Source organism: Ochotona curzoniae, unplaced genomic scaffold (assembly GCF_017591425.1).
Source record: "Ochotona curzoniae isolate NIBS_2020 unplaced genomic scaffold, NIBS_Ocur_1.0 contig_1, whole genome shotgun sequence".
NCBI lineage: Eukaryota > Metazoa > Chordata > Mammalia > Lagomorpha > Ochotonidae > Ochotona > Ochotona curzoniae.
The window spans coordinates 2,451,191-2,473,221 of record NW_024464918.1 but is presented as its reverse complement, the minus strand read 5'-3'; the positions used below and the strand labels follow the sequence as shown (position 1 = coordinate 2,473,221).

General features: G+C 60.8%; 1 protein-coding gene across 2 annotated transcripts in view; it reads left to right on the top strand.

Moving 5' to 3' along the window:
- Positions 1–3,493: 3,493 nt before the first annotated feature.
- Positions 3,494–22,031, top strand: part of CXXC5 (CXXC finger protein 5) — a 28,751-nt gene continuing 10,213 nt past the window's right edge. Inside the window, exon 1 of one of the 2 annotated variants that reach the window (XM_040976185.1) lies at positions 3,494–3,578. The gene's annotated coding sequence lies outside the window, so the exon portion shown is untranslated. Of the gene's footprint in view, positions 3,579–3,675; positions 3,746–22,031 lie in introns of those variants that run through there. The other variant, XM_040976268.1, reaches the window with a different exon arrangement.

Sequence of the window (22,031 nt, the reverse complement as noted above, 5' to 3'; positions counted from 1 at the left end):
TCCATAGCCCTTCTGGGTGGAGGGATGGGTCTGTGCGGAATCCAGGAAATGGAAAGGTGCTTGAGGGAAGGTCAGCAAGGCTATGAACTGTAGGAAAGGCCAGGGCCCTTCCTGGGGGAAGGCAGAGGGAATGTGGGCTGCTGTTGCTGAGCTGTGAGGCAGTGAGCCCAGGTCTTGCTTGCATATGAGGCTCCTTGCCAGGACAGCAAACCTTCCCAGCAGTTGGAATAATTTCAGTGCCCACCTTACTACACTTTAGTCATCTGAAAAATAGCAATGAGAATCTACTATTGTGGCACATCAGGTTAAGTCACTGCCTACGGTGCCAATATACCATATTGATGCTAGTTAGGGACCTGGCTACTCCACTACCAATCCAGCTCTCTGCTAATGTGCCTGGGAAAGCAGCAAGATGGCCCAAGTACTTGGCCCCCTCCATCACACACAGAAGACCCAGAAGCAGCTCCTGGCTCTGCCTTGGCTGTTGTAGCCATTTTGGGGAATGAACCAGCAGATGGAAGACCTCTCTCCTCTGTGCAACTGTGCCTTCTACATAAATAAAAGGAAAAAAGACTAAGGTTAAATGAGATCAGGAACAGTGCTTGGGATAAGGGCTGTGGAAGTGGCAGGTGGGGAGACGGGGTAGGATTCAGCATATGAATCAGAGTTTGGGCTGCAGCACCTTTCCCTGGAGCTTAGGGCAGGGGGATGCTTAGGCCCTGTGTTCCCTGCAAGGGGCTGGTGACTTCAGGAACTGACTTCCCAACTGGTTTGGTTAATTGCAGGAACTCAGAAGAAAGTTCTATACCAGTAAGAGACCTAAATAATCCTTTTGGGCAATGGGGAGAGGGTGGGACAAGTGAACCTGGGCAGCCTTTTGCTTCTTCCGTAGAGAAGTGTACTGCACGAGGAGGGTTCCTACCTGGGCCCAAGCCCCCAGCCCAGCTTTCCACCTCTTATCATTTCCATCTGTGTGGGTGGCTGCAAACAACCTTGCCTGTTCATTGGATGTCTTCTACACAGATAGTTCTGCCCTGGGTTTGCTATGTGAAGGCCTGGGTCTCTCCGAGGCTCTTAGGTTTCTGTGAGAGAAGGAGCCACCCAGCTCCATCCTCTGCGTGCACATATACACCATGAGCCTGCAGCCCTCCAGAGATGGCTGTAGGGATGAGAGCAGAGCTGTCAAACAAAAAACTGATGCTTAGAGCCATACCGTGGGCTGGGGCTGCTGACTGGCTGCCCTCCTCCCCTAACCTGGGGATCCCGGCGTGAAGCTGTTCTCTGGTGTGTGGGACCTGATCCTAACCTGCTGCTAGGTACCAGGGGCCTATACTACGCAATCACTTCTTGGGGCCCAGTGCTTGGAGGACAACTGCCGGAGCGCACCACGGCAGTCCCCGCAGAGGCAGGTAAGTAAGGGCTAGAGCTCTCTCCTGGCACCCTGCCCTCTCTTGTGCCTGATGCTCAGGGGGAGACCCCCACCATCTGTCTTTCAGAAGCTGAGGAGTGTTCACTGTCTCAAAACCATGTACCCACCATGTCTGTACTCACCTGGCAAGCCCATATGGAATGGACTGGCATTTCATCATTTCATGTGAGTGCAGGTTAGTGTTGCCCTTATTCCACTTCCCAACCAGCTCCCTGCTAATGTGCCTGGGAGACCCAGATGAAGTTTTTGGTTCTAGCTGGTTCCTGGTGCAGCGTTTGGGGAGTTTACCAGGGGAGGCAAGATCTCTCTCTGTATCTGTCACTCTAACTCTTTTAGATAAATAAATATTTTTAGGGCAAAACACCTGTCCAAGGAGTCATCTCGTGGCCCAGGAGGTCAGGGAGGACACTTAGCATTCTGTGAAAGGGACAAACTGGCTGGGAGGGGGTGCCCACATTTTGGGGAAGTGTCACCCCCTGTGGCCCCAGATGCCACCTAGTAGGGGAAGAGGTTACACTTTTCAGATGAGGTCTGCCCTTGACATCCCCTACCCTACGGCCACTTTCCTGGAGACCCAGGCCCCACAGCTCCTGCCAAGCCTGGAAGTCAGCCAGGCTGCCTCACCCGGTGGAGAGGAAGCCACGAGATGGGAGCCAGTTTCACTTCTCCTAGAGAAGCCTGTGGCTGAAGGCCTTGGGTCGCCGGACTTAACTCCCTGCTCTCTGAACCCCAGGGGGGTCTCAGGCTGTAACGTGCAACCCTGGCTCCCCCCCCCCCATGTGTTTTCTCCACTTGCGGAGGGTCAACTGTGGGGCACAAACCCAGGCAGGAAATTTCAGTGACTGAGATGGGGTTGTCTTTTGGGGATCCTAGAAGCATTCTCTGGGTGCTTGCGAAGAAGAAATCTGGGGGGATGACCCTAATGGTCAGCTGGAGGGGGCCTATTCTGACAAGATGGTGTCTGCCAGCGTCTGCTGAGCACTCCCGGCGCTCAGGCACAGTTCCCAGCTCTTGACTTGGTGGGGGGCAGTCTCGGGAACCACCATACAGGAGCCTCGGAGCCCGCGCAGTAAGTAGGATCGGTTTTCTCATCTAGAACCCCTGTTTGTTTGCTGCCGACGATCTATTGGCTGCAGTCCTGAAAGATACTGAGGGAAGGGCGCGGTTTGGGGGCAGCTCCAAAGGGCATGGAGTAAGGGGTCTTCGATCCCGCGGGCAGCCGAACTGGGGGCTCAGCCAAACCCTCGCTCCCGATCCTTGCAGCTTCTTAACTCCGCCGAACCCGGAGGGTAAGGGACAGCGGATCTCTCCCTTATCCTCCGCCCCCGGCCCCCGCGCAAGGTGCATCTCCAAGCTCAGGTGCCCCTCACAAAAGGTGGGGTAACGTCTCTTTTTTTGGCAAAGTTTCATGGTAGGGTAGGTAGAGTAGGGTTCATAAGGCGCAGAGCCCTAATCGACGTCGTCTGGGAGCGGGGAACTGGAGGCGCAGCGGCTGCGGCTCCAGCCTCACGACCTGCGGCGTCCAAGTGGCCAGAGCTGCGCTGGGAGGGAGGCGGCGGGAGGAGGGAAGTGGTGGGGGGGTGGGAGGAGGCGGCCGCGGCGAGTCCGGTCCGGGTTTTGCCGGCAGCCCCCGGGCAGCGTTCAGAGCTGCCCGGGCGGGCGCGCAGCGGCGGCAGAGGCGGCGGAGCCTGAGCGGGGATGTAGAGGCGGCGGCACAGGCGGCGGCGAGAACAGGCGCCCAAGCCGAGCGAGAAGAGCGGCCGAGCCTCGCCCCCGAAGCCGGCCCGGCGTCCTAGCCCAGCCCAGCCCGCGCCCAGCCATGCGCGCCGCCTGCTGAGTCGGGCGCCGCACGCTGAGCCCTCCGCCCGCCGCGCCGCGCTCCGCTCGGGGGTGATTAGTTGCTTTTTGTTGTTTTTTAATTTGGGCCGCGGGGAGGGGGAGGAGGGGCAGGTGCTGCAGGCTCTCCCCCCCTCCCCGCCTCGGGCCAGCCGCGGCGGCGCGACTCCGGCTCCGGACCCGGGCACGGCGGGCGGCTGGAGCGGAGCGCATCGCGGCGTTGCCCAGAGCGGAGCGCAGCTCCCCACCCCGCCCCTCCCCCTCGGCCTCGCGGCGACGGCGGCGGTGGCAACTCGGACGACTCGGAGAGCCGGTAGGTGTCGGGCCACAGCCCTCCCCCGACCCCCCCACCCGGAGGCCGGCCCCCTCCCCTTCCCCGCCTCCCTCCCTCTCCTCCCCCGGGGCTCGGTGCGCGGCCGGGGCCGGAGTTCGCTTCAAGTCGGCGGAAAGTTTGGCGGCGCGGCTTCCCCCGAAGTTCAGGTGCGGAGAGCCGGGGACGGGGAAGGAAGGGTCGGCGTTTGAGAGGGGCGGGGGACGCCCGCGGCTGGAGCCACGGAGCCCCGAAGCTTGGGAGACCTGGCACCGGTGAACGCTCTGTGGCCGCTGCTACACCCAAGCCTCCCCAAGCCGCAGTATTCTCGGTCGCAGATCACTGAGTTCAGACAAAAAAGAGGGTTTTTAGGGTCGCGGACGGCGCGTTGGACGCTTTGGAGTGGGGCCGGGGCCCTCCCAGTGGGGTCCCGCCCCCTCCCCAGTGACTCCAGCTCGCGGGCGCTTGGGGCGGCGGGCGCCTGGGATCTCACCTCTCGGTGTGGGGCGGGCACTCCGCCTGCGGGGGCGGATTGCGTGGAGATCTTGGGCGCTCATTCCCCGCCAGGGACCCCCCTCGTAGCCCAGTGTTTGCGGGTGGGGGAGTGGCGGTAGTGACTGCTCCGTGCGCCCTGCAACACGCGTGGCTGAGCCTCCTTCACCACTTGGGAGAGGCCACTTCTGCATTTCCCCTCCGGCTGCGCCCCCGCTGCCCGCAGGGTGCCTGGCGGGCTGATCAAGTTTGACCCCCCCCCTCCAAGTAGCACCCCCAAGGTCCTGGTGTCCTGTGGCCGCTAACGCCCTCCCAAGCTCCGGGGCTGCTGAATCCCAAGCTCCGCGTGCGCCAGGCGGCGGGCACGGCCAGGGAGGCTGATGGTGGGGCGGAGGGTGTGGGGGTGCTCCAGCTGCTAACTGGGCGAAGAAGGGGGCAGTGCGGGTGACTCTGGCCCGCGCTTGTTGGCCCACGAAGTTGGGTTTGAGCCCCCTCCCCGCCTCTTCCCCGGAGCTAGGGGCTGAGCTGCCGCGAGAGGAATGTGTTAATTTTCTGACTGAGGGAAGTTGTCCTCGCCCGGAACGGGCCGTTTTCCGGAGGGGGGGTGCGCCCGGCTTTGTTTATTTGTAGGCTCGACAGAAAGTGAGTGACCCCAGTTTTTAAACTGGGGGCCACCTCCGGGACCTGTCAGAAGAGAGTTGAAGCACCCAATGAGAGAACAAGATCTTTTTCCTCCTTCACCCCAACCTCTGGGGGATCGGAAGGGATACCTGGAGGCACCCGTGCGCGCGTATCGGGGTGGGGTTCTCGGCGATTCTCCGCAGGCTAGGAGACCGCACCCTGTTTTGTCACCCGCAGCGCCTGGACCCCTGGGTGGTCCCGTCCCTTCTTCAGAGAGGGGTGCGGGCCGGCCAGCCTTCTGAGGGCGCCTTGCTCTGCGCCTCCGGCGCTGCCTGGAGCCCAGGGGTCTGTGGTCCAACGTCCCTCCCCGCCCCACCCGCTCCCGCGCTTGCTCAGGAAGCGCTGGGGAGGGGGTGAGTGGGATCGCTTGGGCCCTCGCCCCCGCTGGAGCCGCCCCAGGGCCGCAGGCAAACAGAGTCCCTTTCAAGTTTTCCGCTGGGGCCGCCTGGCGGGGGCCGCGAACGCCGAGGCTGCGGACTTGTTTGGAGCGCGATTTGAACACCCGGCGCCACCTCAGCTGCCCCGGCCCGCGGGGGCGGGAGGAGCGAGGGGGAGAGCGTCCGTTCATGCAATTGGGAGTATTTAAATGAAGACGTGGGAAGGAGGGGTGGCTGGCCTAAGCTTGACCTGATACCTCTTCTCCCAAACCCCCCCCCCCCCCGCCATACCCCATTGCCACTGGTAACCCAGGAACTGGGACGCGAAGCCCCCATGCAAAAACCCTTTTTTGAGAGCCTTGCCGGGCAGGCTCGGGCCAGCGCTACCTACCCGTGACTGTGGAGTGTTGATTTAGCAGTTTCCCTAGATGAGAGTCAAGCTGGAGCTGGGAGGGGGGTGGCCCGCTCTGCAGCTGTCACCCCCCTCCCAGAGCGGAAATTGTCATCTCTCCTTGGGGGGGGAGGAGAGGAGGTGATGGGTTGAGTTTTGCTCTTTAAAGAGATGGGAAGAGCAGAAGGAGCTTGGCCTCCGAGTTCCCAGTTAAGAGTCCCCCGTCATGATGGAGGGGCCCTCTCGTGGCTGATGCTCATTGCCACCTCCCTTCTCTTGGGTGGACCCAGAGGCTGCTCCTCTAACGCAGACCCTTGGCTGCCTGGCTGTCGCCTGGTTCCTTATTTATGTGTGTGTTTGGGCCAGGCTGTTTCCCCCCCAACCCTGCTCAGCAGGTGACCCTGGCCTGGGCCTCCTATCTCTCCTGCGACAGAGCCTGTTGACTTACCCGAGGGCTAGCGGCCTCGTCTTTATCACGTGAGGCCTGGAATGTCCACTTGGCTGGGCTGGGCTGGGCTGGGCTGGGTGGGGGAAGGGGCGGCAAAGGTCCTGCATCCAGGGCTGAAGCTGTTCTGGCCTCAGTTCCCAGTGGTTCCCCCAAGACCCTGCGCTCTTGTTGCCTTTTCCCCACCTCCTTACTTGCCTTGTGCCCCTTTGGGCAAAGAGTAAAACTGAGGGTTCCCCCACACTCCACCAGGAGTGTAGTGGTAAGATTGAATCTGGGTTTAAAAAAAAAAAAAAAAGAAAACTAAGTGGAAATTCAGTACTCCACCTTTGTTTTAGGACCCCGCCTAGCTCTTCACGGAGGGGTGGAGTAGAGATGGGCTACAGTCAGTTTGCTTGTCAGCCCTGCTGTCCTGGAGCCGCCTCTGGTCAAGGAGGAGGCAACGGCTCACTCTGCACCACTGAGGGCCAGCTGAGTACCTGCTCTGCAGTGCCGCCCGCCAAGCTGCCCCAGAGGCAGGTCAAGGGTGGAAGCTCCGCCCCCTTCCCCACCCCCTGGGACTCTCCTTGGTTACCCTCGCCACCACCTGGTCCTGTCCTAGCCTGGTGTGGGGTTGTGTGTTGTGTGTGTGAAGTGTCCTTGACTAAGTGTATTAATAGTTAAACTCTCATAGCTGAAGCTCACCAGACCACAAAAAACCTTCCCCGTTACTCACGCGCTACTGCCCAACAAGAATATCCCACTAAAGTTTTTTTCTGCTTTCTCTTTACTTCCCCTCACCCTGTCTGCCTTCCTCCACGTGCCCCCGCCCCCAAGCGTTGAGCCCACCCTCCCAGGCTGCCAGCACTTAGAAAAGACTGGCCCTCAAGGACCCAGCCATCTCCCACCTTCCACCTGCTCCTAAGCCAGAGGCAGCGCCAGCTGACAGGAGGCTTTGTGGACGCTGGTCCCCCTGGGTCTGAGGTGTGGGGAGCTGGGGGAGGGGGTGCTCGTGACAGGGGTGTCTACATCGCGGGTGCAGGTATGAGGGGGTAGGAGCTGGAGCCTGTGTGGCTTTGTGAGCAGGGACATGTGGGGGAAGTTTATGTTCATGGTCTGCATGTGTAGTAGTACAGGATTCTCTTCATGGTGCTGTGTGTGAGAACTGTGACAATGTGACAAGGCTGGGTAGGGTGGTCAGTGTGGGGGGGTGGCCCTCCCTCCCTTCCTCCCCCACCTCCTGCCTGGTAGTCACCGGGCAGCCTCCCGTCTGTCTGCCTGCTGGGAGTTTTGGAAGCCGTGGAGGGAGACAGGCTGGGGCCGGGGTGACAGCGCGTATCCACAGCGATGGCAGCCTGTGATTACAGGAATAAAAGGATTTTAAGGTCATGGTGTGTGCGTGTGTGTGTGTGTGTGTGTCTGTGTGTCCCTTTGGAGCCAGTGGCAGCAAAGGGCCAGTGCTATGTGTCTGCAGGTGGGCATGCTACCCCTATGCTGGTGAACATGGATGTTTGGGGCTTACCTGAGAACATATACACATGTGTGTGTATGCTTAGAGGGCCCGTGAGGGTCTTCTGGCTGGCTTTTCCCTGAGGGAGAATTCCCAGGAAAACTTCCTGCTTTTGGATGTCACATGGGGGTTGAAATCCTGTAGTTTTCTCTGTATGCTGAGCAAGGACATGTGACCCCAACTGTACCCTGGGCTACCACCCATCCTCCCCCCACCCCTCCCAGTCATGTTGGGTATTTCTGGCCTGAAAGATTGGCTGGGCCCAGTCACCTGGGCCAGGCCACATCTCGGGGTGTCAGTGCCCCTGGCCCTGCTCCAACCCCTGTAATTGCATTCTGCCGCCTAATCCCCCGCCAGCTCAATTAGATCGCAAATTCTTCTTCATTTCCTGCCTCTGATGCTGGCCTCCCTCTGGGCTTGCAGGGACTGAGAGGGAAGGAGGAGACCCTGACCCCCCAACCCCCGCCCAGACCTGACCAGCACCGAGATGGATTGGGAGTGATTAGTTAGCTTGGTACCCAGGCCCTTTCTGGATCAGCTTCAGTACCCTTATGCTGAGGGTGGTGACTTGTGTTAATCTGGTACAGAGTGGGTGTCTCCAAGTGCCCGAGCACCTTGGCCAAGCCCTCACTTGGGGCTGCAGGGGCCCTGCCTGCCTCCTACTCCCAGAACAGTTGCCAGACACCCACTCAGAATAACCTTGCTGCTGACCTCTTGGTGGTAGCCTTTCTGGGAGCCGCCTGGACGTCTGTACTCCCTTTCCTCCTGGGTCCTTCTTATTGCTATCCCCCTCCTCCCAGACAAATGTGTCACTGCCTAGCTGGATGGGTGACATGTGGGCAAGCTGTGCTCTCTCAGTTCATCTCAGTTTTCCTTAGCTCTGCAATGGGACAATAAGAGCGCCCGCTGATAGTTCAACAAGATAGTTCTTAGACCAGCAAGGGGAGGGGACAGTTGAGGGCCCAGCCTGGGGGGCTGTCCTAGTTGATGTTCAGTGTAGGTGGGCTTGTATCTCCCAGGAAACAGGGAGACCCAACGCAGGGCCCAGAGTTAGTTTGTACGTCTGCATTCTACCGTGAGCAGATGTGTGACCTTGGACTTGTCTCTCTGCCTCTAGTGTGGGTTTGGCATGGGGCTGATGCCTGCTAACCTCCTAGGCATGGGGTAGGGTGGGTGCCAGCAGTTCAGCAGCCCTCTCCCTGCTTTGCTCAGGCTGGGCTGGGGCTGGTGGATGCATCCACTCGGGGACCAGGGTGCTGGCCAAGGTCATAAGGCTGGTAATGGGGCCAGAGTGGGGTGGGAGGGCCTGAGGGTGAGGACCTGCTGGCTCAGCTGCACCAAGTGGTGAGGTACAGCTCTTCCACCCAGGTCTCATCTGGGGAATGTGGTGGCTTGTCCCGCCCCCCCTTGGACTGGGGAGCTGCTATTCTCCTCTCTTTCTCTAGGAGGTGCCTTCTGGCTCCTTTGCTGGGGTGCCTGGCAGTTCTGGAAGGTTGGCTACACCACATCAGCCTCAGGGAAAAGGAGACCTGCAAGGTGTCCTTGCTGGCCCCTCCCACCTCCGCCTGCCCCTCTGTCCACAGAGCTGGAAAGATGGCGGGTGGAGGTGGGGGCCTCCCTCTGCCTCAGGGTTGACCCCCGATACACATACAGCCCCCACACACTCCTGCTTTCTGTGACCTGTGTCACTCACAGGCCTGGGCTCTTTAATATTTCATGGCCCTTCAAGTCGGCCCCCTGCCCCAGCCCCTTTGTCTGCCTGCCACCCCTGCCCAGGGCATTCCTGTCACTGAATTACTGACCCAGAGGCTGCCTCTGCCATCTCCCACTGTGCCTGCCCCTGGCGCTGGTGCTGTCCCTGTCCCTCTTGACCACCCCCCACTTGCGGCACCTTCTGCCTCATCCAGGTCCTCTGACACCTCTGACTGGCTCCCTGCCCTTTTCTTCCATTTTGCTCTCTCGCACACGCTGGCCTCCTCCTTCCCAGTGGAACAGAAACCCACTGCGGCAACTGGTCCTCCCGCCCCGCTGCCCCGGGGCCCACCCCTTCCTGCCCCCTCCCACAGCTGTGCTGGCCAGCCGTGAGAGCTGGTTTTATTTATTTTTCTGTTTGTTTGGGAAGAGGGCAGTGGCAGCTCTGGGCCCTGGCTGCCGCACTCTGCCTGGAGCAGCGGGCAGGCGGCCGCACTGGCCTCCCAGGAATGTGGCCGGGACGCCCCGCGCCACGCTATATTTACTCCCTTCCAGCTGCCGGCCCCAGCAGGGCAGAGCCGGGCCTGCCCGGGGCCCCGGGGGAGCCCTGAACCTACCCTTCCCTGTCTGGCAGACCCCACATGGCCCTTGAACCCACTATACCCCTCCCCTTGCCCACGCCCTCTTCTGACCTCCTCCAACTTGCTGGGCCTCCCATCGAAGCATTGTGGGTGCCTGGGGCCCGTGGGGTAGCTCCTGGCAGGTCTTGTGCCCCCACTGGGCAGCCTAGCCTAGGCCTGTAATCCCATGGCCAGAACTATGCAAAGCATCTGTCCTGACCCTTTTCCCTCAGCCCTTGCCCCTGCTCTCTCACCACAGTCCCCTTGTCTACTGCGATCCCTGGCTCAAGCTGTGGACTTCCCTGTGTTGCCAGACCTGCCAGGTGCCTCAAACAGGACCTTGGGCGTGCACACGCGCACACCTGAGTGTTTGTAGAAGGCCTCCTTAGCCGTGAACACTTGCTGCATTGCACCCTCCATGGAGCAGGGCCTTGCCTCCTGTCATTGATTTCCTCATTCATCAGGTGCTTACAGGGGGTTTTTGAGCCCTTGCTTTGCCAGCTTTGTAATGGGATGTGGCAGTGGCGCCTTCCTGTACCCTCAGTCCCTGGCACCAAGTCTTGACTGGAGGAGGGTTAGCCGCTGCTGTCGGCAGCGCCTGCCTCCAACTATCACATACATTCCCGTCCTGCCTGCGTGGTGTTGGTGGTGCTGATGGCAGCGATGAGGGCCAGGCTGGCCCAAGCCCTTGCTGCCCACAGCCTGCTGGCGGCTGCTGCCTTGAGCAGTTTGGGGACTGTTTGCATTCCTGTTGCAGTTGAGGAAGCCCAGGCCTGGCAAGTCTGGCTTACCTCATTGGGTGGGGGCCGGCGGGCATGGACGGGAGGGTTCGTAGGGGTGAGACTGATGAACAGACATGGGAGGAGACCCACAGACCCCATGAAGCAGGATTTTTAGAAAGTAAACTGAGAGATAAATAGGCTACTGGAGGCTACTGGGTGAGATGAGTAGGGTAGACAGCGTCTTCTTCCTGGGCCTCAGTCTTCCCGTCTCTCAAATGGGCTCAGGAACTTTGCCTTGGCTGGCTGCTCACTGGCCTGGGAGGGACGACTGTAGCAGGACCAAGGAAGCAGTGGGTGGCGAAGGTGGGAAGATGAAGCGTGGAGCTTGGCTTGGAACCTGAGAACCCCAGGGACTGGCCCTGACCTGAGGTTTGGCCTGCCCCTGAGCCTCAGGGTGAGGTGCAGGCTTCCAGACCCCACAGCCGCCCCTGGGCGCTGGTGGGGGCGGCCTTCCTGACATCTGTACATCAGCGGCTGTGTGTGCCCAGAGGAGGTGGCCTATCCTGCAGGAAGGAGACTAGAGCGCCCCCTCCCCAGCTGCAGGGTGGGGTGTTGGCGGGGGAGGGTGGGAGTCCCAGCCCCAGCTGCTTTCCCTGACCCACCTCTCCCACAGCTGGTTAACTGGGCTCGTGGCAGTGAATAGGGTTGGCCCACTCAGCCAGCTTGCTCTCTGTCTTCCCTGGGTGACTTAGGCTTGTCCGGCATCAGCAAATGCTTAGGATGGGGGAATGGGAGGATTCTCAGCCCCTGAGATTCATGCCATGTTGGGGTTGTAGAACCAGCCGCTGCTAGAAGGACACCAGGTGTCTGTGTCCTGGGGACCTAGAGGCTTAGGGAGCAGGCACAGAGTCTGGTGCCCTCAGGTGACTGGAGCCCTGGCCTGCTCTGAGAGCTCCCTGAGGAGCGGGTGGGGCCGGCTGGCCTGCAGGCACTGGAGGGGTCCTCGCTGCTATGCCCGCCTGCTGCCCACGCTTCCCCAGGCACTAGTGTGAGGAGGAAATGCAGGCTGTTGCTTCCAGCGACAGCCGGCAGGCCGGGCGGCTTCCCAGCTCCCCCTCTGACTCACGGCCGCCTGCAGCTCTCCCTCCCTGGGGGCCTCAGCAGCCCCATCTGTGCAATGGGAGAGGAGCCTTTGTCCCCCAGGCAGGGGTGTGGGAGACAATGCAGATGAGGTTGAAGACCCTGATCAGGCTAAGGGGTAGAGAAGGAGAGCAGCTGTCTGGGTACGCGGACCTAGGGTGCTGAGTCCTTCACTCATGGCCTCCCTGCCCTGGGATGCTCCCAGAAGCATGGGGTGACTGGGCGGCTTCCTGGGCAGCAAGCAGTGGGGGTGCCTTGGCAGTGGCGAAGGACTTGCTGTCCGTATCTCAGCAAGAGGGGCCTATGGGCTTCCTTGTGAGCTCCATGTACCTGTGTGAAAAATGGGGGGCACGAATTTTCTCAGGAGGCTTCAACCAAGGCTGAGTATTCTGACTGCAAGATCAGCTGGGGTGTGCTCTGGTCTAAGGGGTGACTCTGGGAGGACCGAGAGGAGGGGAGGTGGGAGGAGTCCAGCGGAAAAGCCCAGCTGCTCCTGGGACAAGCGTTTCCTCTTCAACTCTCCTGGGAGAGCCCCTGGGCAGGCAGGAAGTAGGGCAGTGGGGGTCCAGTGGCCCCAAGCCACAGCTGGTGGGTGTGCCCCTCACTTTGGGGAGAGCTGGAACACACCCCTGCTCTGTGGCAGCCCAGTGGGGTGGGGGACGTGACGGCTGCTGCTAGGAGGGGCCGGGCCACCATCCAGAATTCAGAGCCTCCTTCCCAGGGGCCTCGTGGTGCTGTCCGCCCTGAGCTGCTGCCCACCACAGGGCTGAGAGATGCTGTTTCATCGCCCTGGGCATGTGGGAGGCCTCCGGAAGGTTCTCCAGGGAGGTTCCGGGGGGTAGCGGGGGCGTGGGCAGCTGCTGCCCAGCCAAAGACTGGCTCATAGTGGCCTCCTATGCCCCTCCGCCTACAAGCCTGCAGACCCCCAAGGGGGAGATGCTTCTGGGTGGTAGCTGGTCCCTTCTCCTGCCCTGGTTTCCCCGCCACCACCACCTCCACACTGCCCACTGAGCGTCTGGCCCCCTCCCATGCCTAGTTGATCTGCAGTGCCCCCCGGGAAGGCAGGGGAGGAGGCACAGCACACTCAGAACAGCGGGTGCCGGTGCAGCCAAGTATTTGTGCGAGCTGTCAGAGACAGACAGGCATGTGGGGAATTTGGTGCATGTGGGGCTAGGGGAGGCAGGAGGGCAGGAGCAGGGGCACTAGGGCTACCTCCTGGCCCTCTGACCCTGTAGACGCCATGCCCTCCTATCACCTGCTCCTAGGGCTGTCCGCAGCCCGCTTCGTCCTTTTCTGCCCTGTAGTTTGCACAGCCGGGGGAGGAACCCACCTGGCTGGAGAGGGGAAGGGATGCCCTGTGAGCCAGAGCCAGGCAGGAATCCTGGTTGTGCCTGTCTGTGGCTCCAGGAAATAGCAGCTGTCATGCCTCCCCTGCCCCCTTCCTCCCCTCCCCCCCCACCAAAGCTGGCACAACTTGTTTTCTGGCCAGGGTCCGGTTGGGACAGATTGGAGAAGCCTGGTATTGCCCAGCCTGGGCAGGGAACAGGCAGGATGGAGAGGACCCTGTTTATGAGCCTATGGCCCCTAGGGTGCTGTGGGCAGGTGCCCTCAAGCTTGACTACTGCTGGTCACTTCCCCACCTGGGGGCTGTGGGGCAGGGCTGAGACCAGGGTTATGATGGTTTTTTCATTGCTGTGAGTTCAGATGAGATACCGGGATGCAGGGTCCTGTATTGGACCTTCCTTTTACCCTTGTGTGGGTGTGGCTAGGGGCTTGTTGATTTGGGGGGCCTATATTTAGTCAGTCTTGTAGAGCCAGGGGGCCCCTGGGAGCAGCTGTTGGGGGGGTGCAGAGGCAGAGGCCTGGAGCTGCATTTAGTCTGGACAGAAATATCTTCCCCCCCACCCACCCACCCACTGGCTCGGCGGCCAGGCTGCGGGCTTGTCCCCTGAGGGGCAGCTTGCCTGGGCCTGGCGGCCGGCGGGACAGGCAAGATGACCCGATAGGCTTTTCCCAGCTCAGGTTTCGATGAAACAGGAACCGGAGTCGCGGCCTGGGCCGCAGGGGCCGGGGCGGCCGGAGCCTGGGGGGGCCAGGGCTGCCTCCCCCACTACTCTCCATACCGCAGCCCTGGCTTCTGCAAGGCCTGGGGAAGCAGCAGGTTATTTATCAAGCCAGCCTCCCTGCTGCGGCTGCCCTCGCCGCCCTCCACCCCCCACCCCACCCCCGCCGCTCCCCCCCAACCTCCTGCGCTGGCAGCCATGAGCCCAGCAGAGCAGGGTGAGCTGGGCCGGCGGGTGGCGGGATTAGCTCAGGAGACATGAGTCACCCCAGCCCCCGGCAGCCTGCGAGGCCCTGTGGCTTGGCAGGCGGCACAGACACTCACGCACCCCCTACACGCACAGCCAGGGGCACATGCCTCGGACAGACACAGTCACTCACGGCACCACACACATGGTTTCACCCGACTCTGCATGCACAACTGATACATACATGGTGCAGACTCGGCCCCCATGAGGCCGTGCACATAGCAGCTCCCACGTGGGCACTCCGGAAACCCACTCACCATTAACAGTCACAGCTCTGGCCTGTGGCACATCTGCACACACACAGACATGCACAGTCACATATGGGCGTGTCCCTTGGCAGGAGGCTGCACACTGTGCCCCCGTACCTGCCCAGGCCCTTGGTCCAGGGTGGACACAAGCAGGTCCCCGTGCACACACCTACACCTGCCCTCCACCTCCTTTTGTCCAAACGCCCTTCTTTAGGCCATCACAGAAGAGAGGCCTGGCCTTCAAACTGCTAGTCAGCGGAGTGCCAGGTGGCGGGGGTGAGGAGATAGAGGTTTGTCCCATTGCCAGGCTGCCCTGTGGAAGTGGAGGAGCCACCTGCACCCAAATATGGGGATGTGGAGGGGACAAGTGAGTCAGGACAGATTGGGGAGAAATGTGGATGAGCTGGGAAGACGAAAGGCAGGAGAAGGAAAGCTGTGCAAAATCGATTTCCCAGGAGTGCAGATTGGCCAGCGGGGGGTGGAGTGTTGCAGAAATGGGGGGGGTGACCATGCTCAGGAGCCTCCTACCCTGCCACCCGCTTTCCTGTTTCCTTGATTCCCAAGGTCCTCATTATCCAATATTCCCACTCCATCTTTCAGCCAGCACCCCAGGTCTAGAATTCAGCCTTAGCAGCTCTAGTTCTGGGTCCACACATGGGGAACCTAGCCATAGTATAAGTATAAATAGGACCTGTACAGCTAAGGTGGAGGGGAGCCCGGGCTGGGACCCCCTGCAACACAGCCATGTTCTAGGTACTGAAAGAAACCCCATCAAGGGCTGTGGCTACAGCCCTTTAACATGCGGTCTGCAGGCTTCCTGCCCACGGTACAGAGCAAACCCCCAGGAGGCAAGCCCCCCAGCTCCTAACCGCACAGGTCTCCTATGCAGCACTGAGGCCACCCTCCCTGCTCTTCCAGAGGTCAAGGAAGGGAAAGTGGAGGCCACGCTGGAGAGTTGGACCTCCTCTAAGGCCATGGCCACTGCAGTTGGATACGCTGGGACTCCGTGCCTGGGTTGGCCGCTCACTATTGCATTGTAACTGTAGGCCTGTTTGCAACCCTCTGCCCCCACTTTTGTCAACTGTAAAATCGGTGTTTCAAAGCGACTGGACACAAAGGCAGAGATGGGGGAATGTCCTCACCAGTACTGGGGTACATACCTGGATACCCAGGTGAGTCCAGCACCCCACCCCATGTGCCATGCCGCCCAGTGAGGACTCCTGAGACCATCTTAGCAGTTATCACTGCTAGGGTTCTTGAGTGGAAATGGCTGGAGGCTTTGCGGTAGGAGGGGATGCAGAATGGCACAAAGCTTCCTCCATCCTCACCCCTCCCTGGCCTCACACAGCAAGACCACAAGTTAGGGGACTTCCAAGTAGCAAACGGGGCCTTCACAGGTTGGTGAGGGGCTTGGTGTGTGCTGCATGCCAGGGCCACTGGGACCCATGTGGGTTCTGGGAAGGGCTGATTATGGGGCTGGGCTGAGAGGAAAGACTGGTGGACTGGTGGGAAGTGTAGGTGGCTTCCTGTGGCCAGAGGAGGCAGTACAGGCTTGGGCTGCACTGTGGCCCTGCGGTTTGACAGTTGGGGGATGGGGAGGGGACTGCTTTGTAGTTGGAAACTGAGGCATGGGAGGTTGGCTCAAAGGCAAAGAGTGGTGGCAGCGTGGCCACAGCTCAGTCATCCAACATCCCTGATCCAATGGTGATGGCAAAGTGACATCACAGCCATGCTGGCTGAACCCCTACTGTATTTTTTTTAAAGGTTTATTTATTTTCATTACAAAGTCAGATACACAGAGAGGAGGAGAGACAGAGAGGAAGATCTTCCGTCCGATGATTCACTCCCCAAGTAACCACAACGGCCGGTACTGCCCCATCCGAAGCCAGGAGCCAGGAACTTCTTCCAGGTCTCCCATGTAGGTGCAGGGTCCCAAGGCTTTGGACCGTACTCTGCTTTCCCAGGCCACAAGCAGGGAGCTGGATGGGAAGTGGAGCTGCTGGGATTAGAACTGGCGCCCATATGGAATCCCAGCACGTTCAAGGCAAAGACTTTAGCCACTAGACCACTGCGTCGGGCCCCCCTATTGTATGTTGACTGTTGACCTTGGGCCAGGAGCTGGGGCTTTACCCAGGTGGGGGCCTACAGAGACAGGAAAGGACCCCTGACTCCTCCCAGCCTCAGCCAGTGCCCCACCTCCCCCCCTTAACGTTAACATGAGTGATGCTCCTCCCCTAGGTACCCTGGACCCACCTCTGTACCTCTCCCCAAGGGCCTTGGAACAGCTGACCCCTTAGGCTGGGAGAGCACACCCTGGGGAGCAGGTTGATGCCCCTTGGGATTGTGGGGATCTCCCTGCAGGCATTTTGTGGGGAACCCCACTGATGAGCTTGGAGCCTGGGAGGGGCCTGGGCAGAGCTATGTACACCACAATTCCCCTGCCCCCCAGCTTCCTCAGGACGCCTGCCTACCCTCTGGGGAGCCCAGCAGGGAACTGTGAGAAAGTCCCTTCCAGCTGGCACTTCCTTCTAAGTGCATGGGCCTGCGGCACCCCCCTCCCCTGGTGATGCATGCCACTTTGCCAGAGTCAGCAGCAGCCTCAGTTGGCTGGGGTCACTGGGCCAGTTACATTCGGCTCCGGGACTCAGTTTTCCCTGTCTATCTTTGCTTGTTGGATGTCTCCCTATGAACCAACCCAGAGTCAAGTGCAGGGGCCTTCCACTGGTGTTCCCAAGGGGGGATGGCAGGCAGGGCTCACCTGGGTTTCAATCATGGCCATTTACAACTCAGGTGACCTTGACGCCTTACTGCCTCACCCAGCCCCAGGCCTCAGCACCCTCATCTGTGAAATGGGAGAACCACAGTGTCTTATCTGCTGGTGCTGCCATCAGGGTCAGGCGAGATGGCATGGGCAGAATGCCTCACACAGACTGGACATGGTTAGGTGACGAAGATGGTCCCTCCCCTCCCTGCTGTCCTTGTGCTTCTTGTCCCCCGCCCCCACCACCCCCAGACTAGGGCTTGAGGATTCTGGGAAGTTGACGGTGCCGGTGTGCTGGCTCAGCCTGCCTGGCCACTGACCTTCAGAGCACCCAGGCTCTCAAGGCCGCCTGACTGCCTGCCGGGTGGCAGGCGGGTGGGGGGCGGCAGGGAGAAGCCAGGCCGCTCCCCGCCTGCCTCTGCCCACCCCTGCCCCCTCTCCTCTCCTCTCCTCTCCTCTCCACGCCTGTGTGGGAGCTAATTAATCTCAGCCCCGTTGGGAAATTAGAACGCCGCAGCCGCGGCCGCCTCAGCCTCACGTTGCCTGCACCACTCCCGGGCCATGCCAAGCCCTGCTGTGGTTGGGGGCACTGGTGTTGCAAGGGAGCGGTTGCAGGGTCCAGGACAGGCCCAGGAGGCCTTGGGCAGGGGCTCTCTGGCACCTCCTGGCTGGTAGGACTCTGGGCCGTTGGCTGCCTCCTCCCAGCCCCACCAGGTCACCTGCAGAAGGGGTCAGCCAGCACCCTGGTGGCCTCTCTGACCAGTCCCTGGGCTCACAGGGTTGCCCTCACCCACTTGCTGCCCATGGTGGGGTCCTCTTGCCTGCCCAGCTTGGGCTGATGGAGACAGATGTAATTATGGAATTTTGCTTGGGAAATTAATTTGAAAAAGTTAATTAATTGGCGGTTCCGGAGGTGGCAGGCTCCACGCCCGGCCGGTCTTGCTGACGTCAGTGCTGACCCGCTAGAGACACACAGCTTCCTGGGTCGGCTGGTGGGGCAGCGGACCCCGGTGACCTGGCTGGAGTAGCTCAGGGATAGGTGCCTGGACAGTGAGGACCAGTGGGCAGACCCAAGGGCCTGTGTGCTCCCCAAGCTGTCCTCTGAGCCATGTCGCTAGTGCCCCTCAGCAGCCTAGACCACTAAACCTGCTCCCAGGTGGGCCTGAGAGACAATACTGGGCGCATGATGCACTAGAAGCCATAAAGGGGTGACCTGCAGGATGTCTGAGCAAGGGGCAGAGGTGGGTGTTTAAGTCCCACAGGCAGCCCCCTCCCAGGTCGGACTGGTAGAGGCCTTCAACTTGGCTTTGTCCCGTAAGGACACATTGCCAGTCGTTTCCTCACTGCCTGCACTCATTTTGCCACCACACCTAACATCTGTGGCACCTGAGTGCTTATGCAAAGGCTCATACCGTCCCGGTCTTGTCCTCCCCTCCACCCCCACCTCCGCTCCACCTCAGGTGGGCTACACAGGATCCTAACCCACCTTCCTCATCACCATCCCTTCAGCCTCAGGTGGAGCAAGAGCTAGTTTCTGGAGGAGTTTGGGCACTGGTGTGGTCTCTGTGCAGATGTGGTTGTGGGGGCTCAGGTCTAGGCCAGCTCAAGGATCCTGGGGCGCTGAAGTGAAGAATAGAGGCTCTTGAGAGTGTTGGGCTGGGACCCCCTTCCCCCAAGCTGTGTGACCCCTGGCTTTTCTCCTGTGGAAAGGCGAGCATGATCACTGGCATAGCACAGGGAGTGGGCTGGGTCTGTGCTACCTCTGGGGTCTGAGGGGGCCAGCCAGACTCGCGAAGGAAGTCTGATCCTCTTTCAGCTGAGCAGAGCACCTGAAGGACCCAAGAGGAGGTGTTGGTCTGCCCTGCAATGTCACCTGTGTGGTCTGTACTGTTGTTTTTTCCCCAGGCCTGGTCCCTAGTCTTGGGCTTAAATGGACTGTCTCCCTCAACCCTAAACATCCTGTGTAGGCTGGGTAGGGATCAGAGGAGCAGCAACTTCCTCTGCCCACCTTGCCTCCTCCAGGAAGCCCTCCATGAGACTGCCCTCTGCAAGGTTCACTCACTGAGCAAACCTTCAGGATCCTGCACCTGTGAAATGTATCTGTGAGTGTGTGTGTCCCAGTGTCCCAGGGCTGGCAGCTCCTGTCTGCCCAGCGTATGGGTAGGAGGGAGGTGGTGTCACAGGGCACCTGTGTTGTGATCTTACAGGTGGGTCAGTTCAGGCCCATGAGGACATGGCCCAGCCAAGGTCACATTTAGCCTGCGGAGGGGACATTGCTGGCCTGACCCCGCTGGAGTGTAGCCAGACTGAGCTCCAGGAGCATAGGCAGGAGGGTTCTGGCCGATTGACGCCTTCAGAGGGTGGGCCTCACACTCTGGGGGGGGGGGGGCTCAGTTTGTTCATCTGTAAAGAGGGAGGGTCCGCCTGTCTTTGGTGGGAGCCGGCTGCCAGCATTGCTAGCTCCCAGCCCAGGACTGAGTGAAAGGGCTCGCTATTATTACTCCTACTGCAGCTCTTCTTTGACCGTCGTTGTTATTCACGCTCGCAGCACCGCCCCTCCCCCCCCACACACACCCTTGCAGCTGCTGCGGCCAGGCCAGCGCAGGGTTGTGGTCTGTGGAAAAGAAGTTGCAGCCCCTAATTAGTCGGCGCTCCGAGCTGCAGGCCTGGCTTTTATTTCTGCTACAGGGTCCCACCTGCCCAAGGCTTCCCCAGCCCCTTCCCGGGCCGCTGGAACTCGGCTGCCGCCCCCTCCCGGGCCGCAGGTAGGGGACTGGCACTCCCCCCAACCCCCGCGAAGCCTCCCCAAATTTCCCCTGCCACTCCCTCCGCCTCCCAGACCTCCGGGGGCCATGAATCATTTATGAGGCAAAAATGAAACCAATTAAGGACAAACTTTGAAAGCCTCTAATTGCTGCGCCTGGTGGCACCGAGGAGGAGGGGCCGCAGGCCTGCTCCTGCGGAACCTCCTCGGCCCAGGCCTTCCCCGGCCGCCCGCTCGCCGCCTCCTCCCGGCCTGCCTGCCGCGGACGTGCCTGCACAGCTTCGGCGGCGGCCGCCCCGGCGCCCGCCCGGGTCCCAGGCCGACTAATTAGGCCCGGCTCCCTCCCCGCGCCGCCTGCTGCCCGCTCCAGGCCCGAGGTGATGGCGGCTGTGCTTGCCCTTCTGGGGCCTGTGCCCCAGAGCTGGCCGCGTTTCTCGGGGCGGGAGCCAGCTCTGCTCGCCGGGCTTAACCCAGACGCGACCGGGACGCTGTGTCCCTGAGCCGGGAGACTGGGGCCCCTGCAGCCCGCTACTGTGGGGGCGTGGCTCTGAGGGTTATCGGGCTCAGTGCTCTGGTGGCCTGGGGTCTTTGTCGGTGACGCAAGATCCAATTTCTGCCTCATCGCCAGCCCAGGGACCTCACATCGTGTCCCCAGCCTCAGTTTCCCCATGTGTAATCTAGCAGGCCTGGTTAGTGTTCTGAATTTGGAATTTTGGCGGCGTTATTTTTTAAGCCCAGCTTCCTGGAGACCAGAGGGGCAGCCAGAGTATATAGCCCGCCAAGCTTACCTCATTGTCCTGTGTCCCTGGTGGCCAGTGACCCACCACCGGCCCTGTCCCCCAAAGCCTGCGGAGGCGCCAGGCAAGGCCCTGGGCACTCAGGCAGGCACAGTTGTTTGCTGAAACCAAATTTCCGTGCTCGTGTTTTTCCATAATTACGTTAGCAGGTGGGATTTTTCCTCAGGGAAGCGGATCGAGGGGAGTGCCACAGCCGTCCCTGCCTGCTCTGAGCAGGAGAGCTAGCGTGAGCTCACACACTGCCCACCGCCCGCTGTAATGATTTTTTAATTATGCAGCCAGTGCTCGGAATTGCTAATCCACCCCCAGCCCAGCAGGGCCTCCTGCAGCTCACACCCAGCCCCTCCCCAGAGCACCCCAGTGCCCAGCCCCGAACCCCTCTCAGAGCTCCCTTCCCCCAATACACACACTACCTCAGCAGGAGCAGGTGGGCCAGGAAGGGCTCTGGCACCTGTCTGCAAGTGACAGGCCTTGAAGGCCCCCCCAACAGGACAGGTGTGGCTCTGGAAGGAAATGGAGGGGTAGGGCAGGGCCACACCCACGTCAGGAATGGGAGCCCCTCTCCAGCCTCAGGTGACCTCCAAGGACACAGCACCATCTTTGTGTCTCTGTCACACGCCCCACACCCAAGTTGCTTTCCTCCAGCACACGCGGCTCGGCTGTGCACACAATGGTCGGCTCTGTGTGTCACACACACACACATACACACAGCTACACCTGAGAGTCCGGCCAGGCACCCTCCTGAGACCCCTTCCCTGCTGTTCCCTTTCTTTGGTGGTCTGGCTCCCCTCCCCACACACACACACTCCCCCTCCTGGGGAGCGCCGCACTCCCTCCTGGTGGGGGAACTGCCTCTGGCCTGGGCCAGCCTGAGCCTCAGCCGCCATCGACCCTGGCCTGGGGAGGTGGGGGTTCTCCAGTGTGGCAGTGGCGGCGGGTGGCGGCAGCTCCTCTCTCCAGGCGCCCAGCTGTGGCATCTGTCAAGGTCAGATAGCGACTCCGGAACCAGCCGGCTCGGCCCCATGGCCCCTCTCGCCTCATTATTTTTGTGTTCCGGGGCTGCGGCGACACCTCCCTCCCTCCCCCTCAGCCTCCCGCCTGCCTCTCTCTCCCCCCACCCCTTCCAGGTCTCTGCAGGGAGGGCCTGGGGGCCTTTGTTTTCCAGTTTTTTGCACGCTCTGGCCAAGGCGGGAGGGGTAGACGCTGGCCAGAGCTGTTGGACCTTGAACGGCAGACGGGAGACAGGTGCCTCCCTCCTGGCTGGGATGGGTTCCCAGCTCAGGCGACCAAGTTGGTTTCTCAGAGGGACAAAGTGAACCTGGGCGGAGCCCAGCCCCCACCGCGGGCCTCCACACCTGTGGGCAGCTTCCTGTTTCCATAGAGGCCTAGCACCTGGCAGCAGTTTTTATCTGCAACAACCCTGTGGCGGTCAGGCTCTCAACTCCCAGGCCTCCCTGAGCCCTGACATAGCTCACAAGTACACACGTACTCACCCTGGGACTGGCAGAGCCAAGACAGGCGGATACAT